At 41.8% G+C, this 7,572-nt stretch overlaps 1 long non-coding RNA gene across 1 annotated transcript in view; it reads left to right on the top strand.

Moving 5' to 3' along the window:
* The first annotated feature begins 6,213 nt into the window (after window positions 1-6,213).
* Window positions 6,214-7,572, top strand: part of LOC135272289 (uncharacterized) — a 110,410-nt gene continuing 109,051 nt past the window's right edge. The window contains exon 1 of the long non-coding RNA XR_010340403.1: window positions 6,214-6,248. This is a non-coding gene — a long non-coding RNA (uncharacterized LOC135272289). The remainder of the gene's footprint in view (window positions 6,249-7,572) is intronic.

Genomic DNA, 7,572 nt, shown 5'->3' with positions numbered 1-7,572 from the left:
TTACCAAAAAAATGGGAGTTGAGTTTTGCCTAAAAGAATAGCAGAGAGTGTGAGCAGTCACGTTTAAGAGAGGAAGTTCACAAAATCTGCCTGTTTGCTGGTATGGATACCACTTCACATTTGATCCTTGGCTGAAGGTGGGCACAGGTGGGGCCATCAGCCTAAATAAGAACACCTGGCTCATCAGGCACGGGATGCCTTGCAAGAGCCTTTAATCTGCTGATCCACTGACATTTTTGCAGTTGCCTCTGAGTTTAGGGGAAATTACTGGCAGCTTTCCTGGCAGCATTAAGGATCTAGGATCTAAGATATCCTAACAGTTTAAGGAAGGTCCTTGAATTTTATCATGGACATAATTTACAGGATTGCAAACTAGAGCACAGGATACTCTCCGTAAAACAGAAGACAGTTGCCATTTAAAATAACTTTATGGAAAAATCATGATGGCTAGCATGTTGAAGTGTTTTTGATGATACCTGGCAGTTACTTAATAAATATTAACCATTATGATTATCCATAAGGTCACTCTAACATCAGTACAATCTTCCTAATGACTTTATGATAAGAAATTAATATTATCTCTGTTTTATAGATGAGAAAATGAAAGCTTTGAAAAATTAGCCACCTTGCGAGACTCTAGTTAAGCTGGAACTCCAATCCCAATTTGTCTGACTCCCAAAATCAGGCTCTCAAGCACTAGGCCAAACTATATTTAAGAAAATAGAAAGGTTAGGTGTAGTGGCTCACACCTGTAATCCCAGCATTTTGGGAGGCTAAGGCCAGAGGATAGCTTGAGGCCAGGAGTTCGAGACCAGCCTGGACAACATAGTGATACCCCATCTCTAAAAATAAAAAGAAAAGAAAATATAAAAACATGGAAAGATGTTCATGATGTATTGTTATGTTTAAAGGAAAGGTTTACAAAATAATATAACCCCATTTTGCGAAAGAAGTGTGTATGTGCATACGTAATAGAGACATAAATGTAGATATGTAAAAATGGAGTAAAGAGCTTAGGAGCAAGAACTTTGGTGTCCTTTTCTGACTTCAACTTCTGGCCTAGCCATCTTTTAGCATTGTTGGGGAAGTACAGACTAAGGTTACTTTTTCTATACTTCAATAGCCCTCCTGACAGGATTAGTGTAAGGATTAAATCAGGTGGTACAGGTGAAGCACTTAGTAGCCACTCAACACGATAGCTCTTATTACAGATACAGGCTGAAACTTTTCTACGATGATCTAAACATAGTGTGAACATGCATGACGTTTAATTTTTTTCTTTGGTTTTAGCTATATTTTCAAAGTGAACTTTCATTAATTGTATAAAAAAGGAGAAAAAGCATTTTATTTTATTTATTTATTTAGAGACGGAGTCTTGCTCTGTCGCCCAGGCTGTAGTGCAGTGGCGTGACCTCGGCTCTCTGCAAACTCTGCCTCCCAGATTCAAGTGATTCTCCTGCCTCAGCCTCCTGAGTAGCTGGGATTACAGGTGTGCACTACCATGCCCGGCTAATTTTTGTATTTTTAGTAGAGACAGGGTTTCACCATGTTGGTCAGACTGGTCTTGAACTCCTGACCTCATGATCTGCCTGCCTCGGTCTCCCAAAGTGTTGGGATTACAGGCGTGAGCCACCACGCCTGGCCGAGAAAGCATTTTTAAAAGGCTGCAGGTGGAGCTGGCTGGTTAGAGAAGAAGCTGTGAATCAATAGCCAAAGGCCCAGCGGAGCCCATGGTGGCAAGGGGAGGAGGCTCCGTGCATTCATACTCCCAGCTTCCATACCGCCAGGGGGAACTGAGGGATTACACGGATGTTCAGATATGGCTCCTGCTTATCCTAGTGCAGTGGAGACAACCAGACGGCCCCAGCATCTGGCTTTCCTTTCCTCCATGGTGACCTCTGGCTGGGTTCATGTCTGCCTGGAAGAGGGAACGCATTTGTCAGCTTTCCTTGTAGTCAGGTGTGACCACATGACTAGTTCAGGCGCATGGGATGTCCATGCTATGTCACTTCTGGGAAGTGTCTTTAAAGGTAGAGGCCATTGGCTCTTCACTCTTTCTCCTTCCTGTGTCTGGAAGCTGTGCTTTATGGCTGTAGCTAGAGTATTTGGGGCCATAGTGAGGAAACCACGTGTTCCTGATAGAGGCAACAAGAAGAAACCCCAGTCACTGGTGGTCATGGAGCCACCATACTAGCCAGGCTGCTTATTTGGGGACTTCATTTACATGAGGGAAAAATACATTTCTGCCTTCTTTCAGCCAGTTATTTTGGATTTTCTGTAATTCACAGGCTATTGGCTTACGATAGGGAGCTAACGCAGAAGACGCGTGGCAATGTCTGGAGACGCTTCTGGTTGTAACACCGGAAGAGGTGCTACCGGCATCCGGTAAATAGAGGCCAGGAAAACTGCTGAACACTGCCCAGGACAGCCTCCACGACAAAGAATAACCCAGCCCAAAATGTTAGTCATGTTAAGGTCGAGCGCCCTTGCTTACAGCTGAACTCTATCTTACCTGATACAAAGAGCTTCCTGAGAACAGATCCATGATGGCTTTTTAGGAAGATTCAGCCTGCTGAAGTATGGCCTGAGGCTAGTCTGAGCCATGGAAAATCCTGCCAGGTTGATGATAGCAGGTGCCCGGGTGGGGGAAAATAAAAACCGTATCCTTCTGTTCTAGGCTGAGCCTGCCTTCTAGAGTAAGCATGGGATGATCAAATTAGGTTACTTGCAAGGATCAATTCATTAAGTATTTCTAGATTGGGGCAGGTTGATTCCAGCTAAGGTTCTGGGTGAGAAGGCTGAGCCCGGTGGCCCATGGATGGACACGTTATTCTCTTGATGTGTGTGGTAGATGCTGAGGTTGGCAGTTTTCTGTTCCATTGGGCTTATCCATCTCTTTACTGGAGTTCGGGGAAACTCTTTAAGATCTCTGGATAGGCCTGCTGAGAGGTTCTTGTGGTCAAAGAGGCAAAATGATGTAGGTAACCAGTGCTAAAGAGTGGAAGTTCTAAGGTGGCAGAGACTAGATGGAGAAGGTCAACAGTAGTTAGAGAACAGTGAGGCCTTGGAAAGTAGCTGCAAGGGCAACTCGAGTGACTCTTAAAACTTATCTTTATAGACAAGAAAATTTAAATTATAGGCTGTAGAAATAAAGAGAATAGTATTGTAAATCCCACGCAGCCGTCAATTCACAGCCAATCTTATTTCATTTTGTACCCCAGCTGTTTCCTTTACTACCCTTACCCTAAGATTATTTTGAAACAAATTATATTATTTTTATGTAAATACTTTAGTAACTACCTCTAAATATGACTATTTTAAAAACAACTATAATATCATTGTCAAACCTAAAACATTAACAATACTTCTTTAATATCATCAGATATTTCATGTTCACATTTCTCTAATTATCTTACAATTTTTTCTAATTTGTTTTGAATCAGGATACAAGTTCATGCACTGTGATTGACTGACATCTCTTAAATCCCTTTTCACAGGTACCCCTTCTATGTCTTATTTTTCCCCTTGCAATTGGTCTGTGAAGAAACTACATTGTCTTATACATACTCTCGTGGTCCAGGTTTTTCTGTCTTCATTTTCATAGTGATAGGTAATATATTACTCTATCTCCTAAATTCCTTAGAAATGTAGGGTTGCTTAAATCTAGAAGACTGGTCAAATTTAGATGTGATTTTGCTATCATTATTGTTGTTAAGGCTAATTCAGAGGTGGTCTTGTGTATTTCCACTAGAAAGTACACAAGGTCTTGTTACCGCTCTTTTGATAATTATTATCTGTATCTATTAGTTCCTGGGGGTTGCAAAATAGCGACTTTGAGCTATCTCTGATGGTCCCGGCTTTACAGCTGGCTATCTATAAAGACACCTCACATGTTCTACAGCTCTTTATTTCCACCTAAGTATTTGTAAAATTTCTGAAATCAGGATAGCATCATGGATAAAGTCAAATTGCTATTGGTTGAGAATCTAGCCCCAGCACTTAATTGCTATATGACATGGTATATAAGTTCCTTAATTTCTCTGTGCTATAATTACCTAATGTGTAAAATAAAAATACCAGGATATACCGCATGTAAAATGTGGTGAATATTAAAAAACACTATATATCAGATACTTGATACAGAATAAACTCTCAGTTATAGTCACTTATTTCATTGATTTTTTCACATTTTAACATATCTAAAATTGGGATGTATTTTATAATCTAAGGTATCTTATGTTCAATGACATATGCTGCAGTAGAAATACCTTTCTCTTGCCCACATGCCTTAAGTCTAAGTCACTGGTATTGCTATGGAGACTCAGATAATCATTCAAAACTGGTCTTTCTGAAGCGGGTATATTCTGTTAATAATTTCATTTGGCCCTAGAATTTGCCAATGTTTCACAGAAGTTCTCCATTCTGGAATACTAGGTATGCATTCTGTATGCCTTGTTTATGGCTCAACAAAGGTGAATTCTCAGAAATACTTTCCAAATTCTAATATTACTATGTGTTATTTAATATTAATATAAAATGTATGTTTATACAATTCTGTAGACTATTAAATATACAATAGCATTATGTCTTTAAAAACAATGTATATGTTTTAATTTTTAAAATATTGCTTAAAATGCTAACAATCATCTGAGCCTTCAGTGAGTTGTAATCTTTTTTCTGGTTGTGGGGTCTCGCCCACTACCAGCTAGAATTTCTTTTCAGAAAATGGGATTTCCCTTTCTGTTGCATTGTCAGGCTGCAAATTTTCCAAACTTTTATGCTCTATTTCCCTTTAAAATGTAATGCCTTTAACAGCACACAAGTCATCTCTTGAATGCTTTGCTGCTTAAAAAGGTCTTCCGCCAGATACCCTAAATCACCTCTCTCAAGTTCAAAGTTCCACAAATCTCTAGGGCAGGGGCAAAATGCCACCAGTTTCTTTGCTGAAACATAACAAGAGTCACCTTCACTTGAGTTCCTGACAAGTTTCTCGTCTCCATCTGAGACCACCTCAGCCTGGATTTCATTGTCCATATTATTATCAGCATTCTGGTCAAAGCCATTTAACAAGTCTTCAGGGAATTCCAAACTTTCCCACATTTTCCTATCTTTTTCTGAACCCTCCAAACTGTTCCAACCTCTGCCTGTTACTCAGTTCCAAAGCTGCTTTCACATTTTTAGGTATCTTTACAGCAGCAGCCCACTCCTGGTACCAATTAACTGTATTAGTCCATTTTCATGCTGCTGATAAGAGCATACCCAAGACTGAGTAATTTACAAAAAAATAAGAGGTTTAATGGGTTTACAGTTCCACGTGATGGCTGGGGAGGCCTCACAATCGTGGCGGAAGACAAGAAAGAGCAAGTTGCATCTTACGTGGATGGTGGCAGGCAAAGAGAGAGAGCTTGTGCAAAGAAACTCCCCCTTATAGAACCATCAGATCTCACGAAACTTACTATTACAAGAAGAGCACAAGAAAGACCTGTCCCCATGATTCAGTTACCTCCCACTGGGTCACTCCCACAACACCTGAAACTTCAAGATGAGATTTGGGTGAGGTAGGCAGAAAACCACATTAGGTAGGCAGAAAAGCGATCTAATAGGTAATTCTCCAATCACCTTACTGCAATGGATGTGCCCCTGGTGTTCTTCACTCTCTAGGTGAGTGGAAAGGAGTCACAACAGATGGACATCAAACGTGCCACCAACCTGGGCTTGAGCGAGAATTATATAAAGCAACATCAATTTCTTGTTCCCCAGTGCTATGAAGCAAATTATACCTATGAGGGCCAGAAAGAAGAAATTCATTTCATTTAAAAATAGCACAGTCCTTCCTCCTGAAGACCCAGTGGTCTCAATCTTGACTGCATGCTATTGCGACTTGGGGTGTTTTAACAATTTTTAATGTTCACATTAGACCAATTTTTAATGTCCACTAGACCAATTAAATAAGAATCACTGGAGTTGGGACCCAGGTCTCAGGATTTTTCTTAAGTCTCCCAGGAGATTCCAATATGTAGCCAAGATTGAGAACCCCTGTGCTAGAGCAGTGTTTGACTCCTGAGCACACATCAGAATCACCCAGCAGGCTTTTAAAAACTGCTGATGCCAAGTCCCACCGGTAGAAATTCTGGCTTAATTGGATTGGGGCGGGGCCAGGACCGTGATCCTTTTTAAAGCTCCCCAGGTGACGCTAATGTGCAGCCAGGTTTAAGAAGCACTGCACTAGAGCCACGAAACCAAAGAAGGTAGGAAAAAAATCTGTTTTTTCTTCTTTCTGGGCAATGAAATTGCTAAAGCTCTGTCTCCTGGCCTGTTAACATGCACCGCCAGAACTGTGGTTCTCAGCCTAAGGTGGCACGTTAGGTTCTCCTGGGAAAGTTTGAAAAGCTTCTAATTCCTAGGCTCTGCTCCCTGGGATTTCAATTCAATCATTCTGGGACCTGCCATCATTCGGTTTGTTTTTAAAGCTCCTCTATGGTTATTATTTATAGGCAGGGTGACGACCATTGCATAATATTAATAATGACTCATAAAAGTTATAACTATTTCAGTAAAAGACCATGTTAGTTCAGAAGGGGGCAGGTTTTACTTATGCCAGAGGGGGGTTAAATATCAGTGTTTGCATCTTTCCCATTGTATTAGTTGTTAATTCAACAACTAACACAATGGGAAAATTCAAGAACAATTCCCATTGTTAATTCAGTGTACTTTCTGCATCCATAGAGAACGACCTGGTTTAAGAATAGGGCCCGTTCATTCCTTGCCTGCTTTTTACTGTCATCTAGCATAACAGAAAGTGCCTGCAAGTATTATAGGCCGACTCACAGTGTAGCTTAAGATATCAAAGTCTGAAGTCCCCGTTTAAGGCTGTATCCAATTCTCTATTTAAATGATGTCAGGCTTTTCTGACCCCTCCTTGCCCTACCCCATCAGTCTTTTTGTGAAGATCTTAGTCCAACTGGTCACTTCAGGTTGTATAAACAAGACAATCAGACTAAATGTGTTATGGCTGTGACAGATGTTCCTGGTGATACAAGCGTGCCCTGCACGTTAGGAGACGTGGCTGCCACACGGCTCAATCCTCTCCCTCCCACCGCAGACGCAGCAGGTGCTGGCAGGAGGGTGCCCAAGGACAGGAGCCTCTCTCTTCCTCTGCACACTACAGCCAATATCAGCATGGTAGATGCACAGGGCTGCTGAGAGGAGGGCAGAAAGCAAAGTTAGCTATGGGCGGAGGTCTTGCCCCGGACTGGGCATAGGCTGGATGTTGGATAGGGCAGACTGTCTCTCGCGGATGCAATGGCCTCCTCCCTTGTTCCTAGACCATCTCCTGACTCCACCATCTGCATCGTTATCACCTTAGGGCTCCCTGGAGTTCCTTACGACTCACCTCCAGTGGTTGGGCGGGAAGTGACACACACGTCCATCTGCTCTGTGCTGCGTGCTCACGGGACAGGAGCCTGAGCGCTCAGCAGTGTGTCCTGTTGAGATACGACCCCATATCCCCTCCTTACAGGGAGTGTCTCCATCTTCCTTATACTTTCAGAATGACTTTAGACTGAATTTGAT

This window comes from Aotus nancymaae, unplaced genomic scaffold (genome assembly GCF_030222135.1).
Source record: "Aotus nancymaae isolate 86718 unplaced genomic scaffold, 86718_ANA_hifiasm-v0.15.2.pri h1tg000108l, whole genome shotgun sequence".
Lineage (NCBI taxonomy): Eukaryota > Metazoa > Chordata > Mammalia > Primates > Aotidae > Aotus > Aotus nancymaae.
The sequence above is the reverse complement of the archived record's forward strand: the minus strand, read 5'-3'. Positions and strand labels throughout refer to the sequence as shown.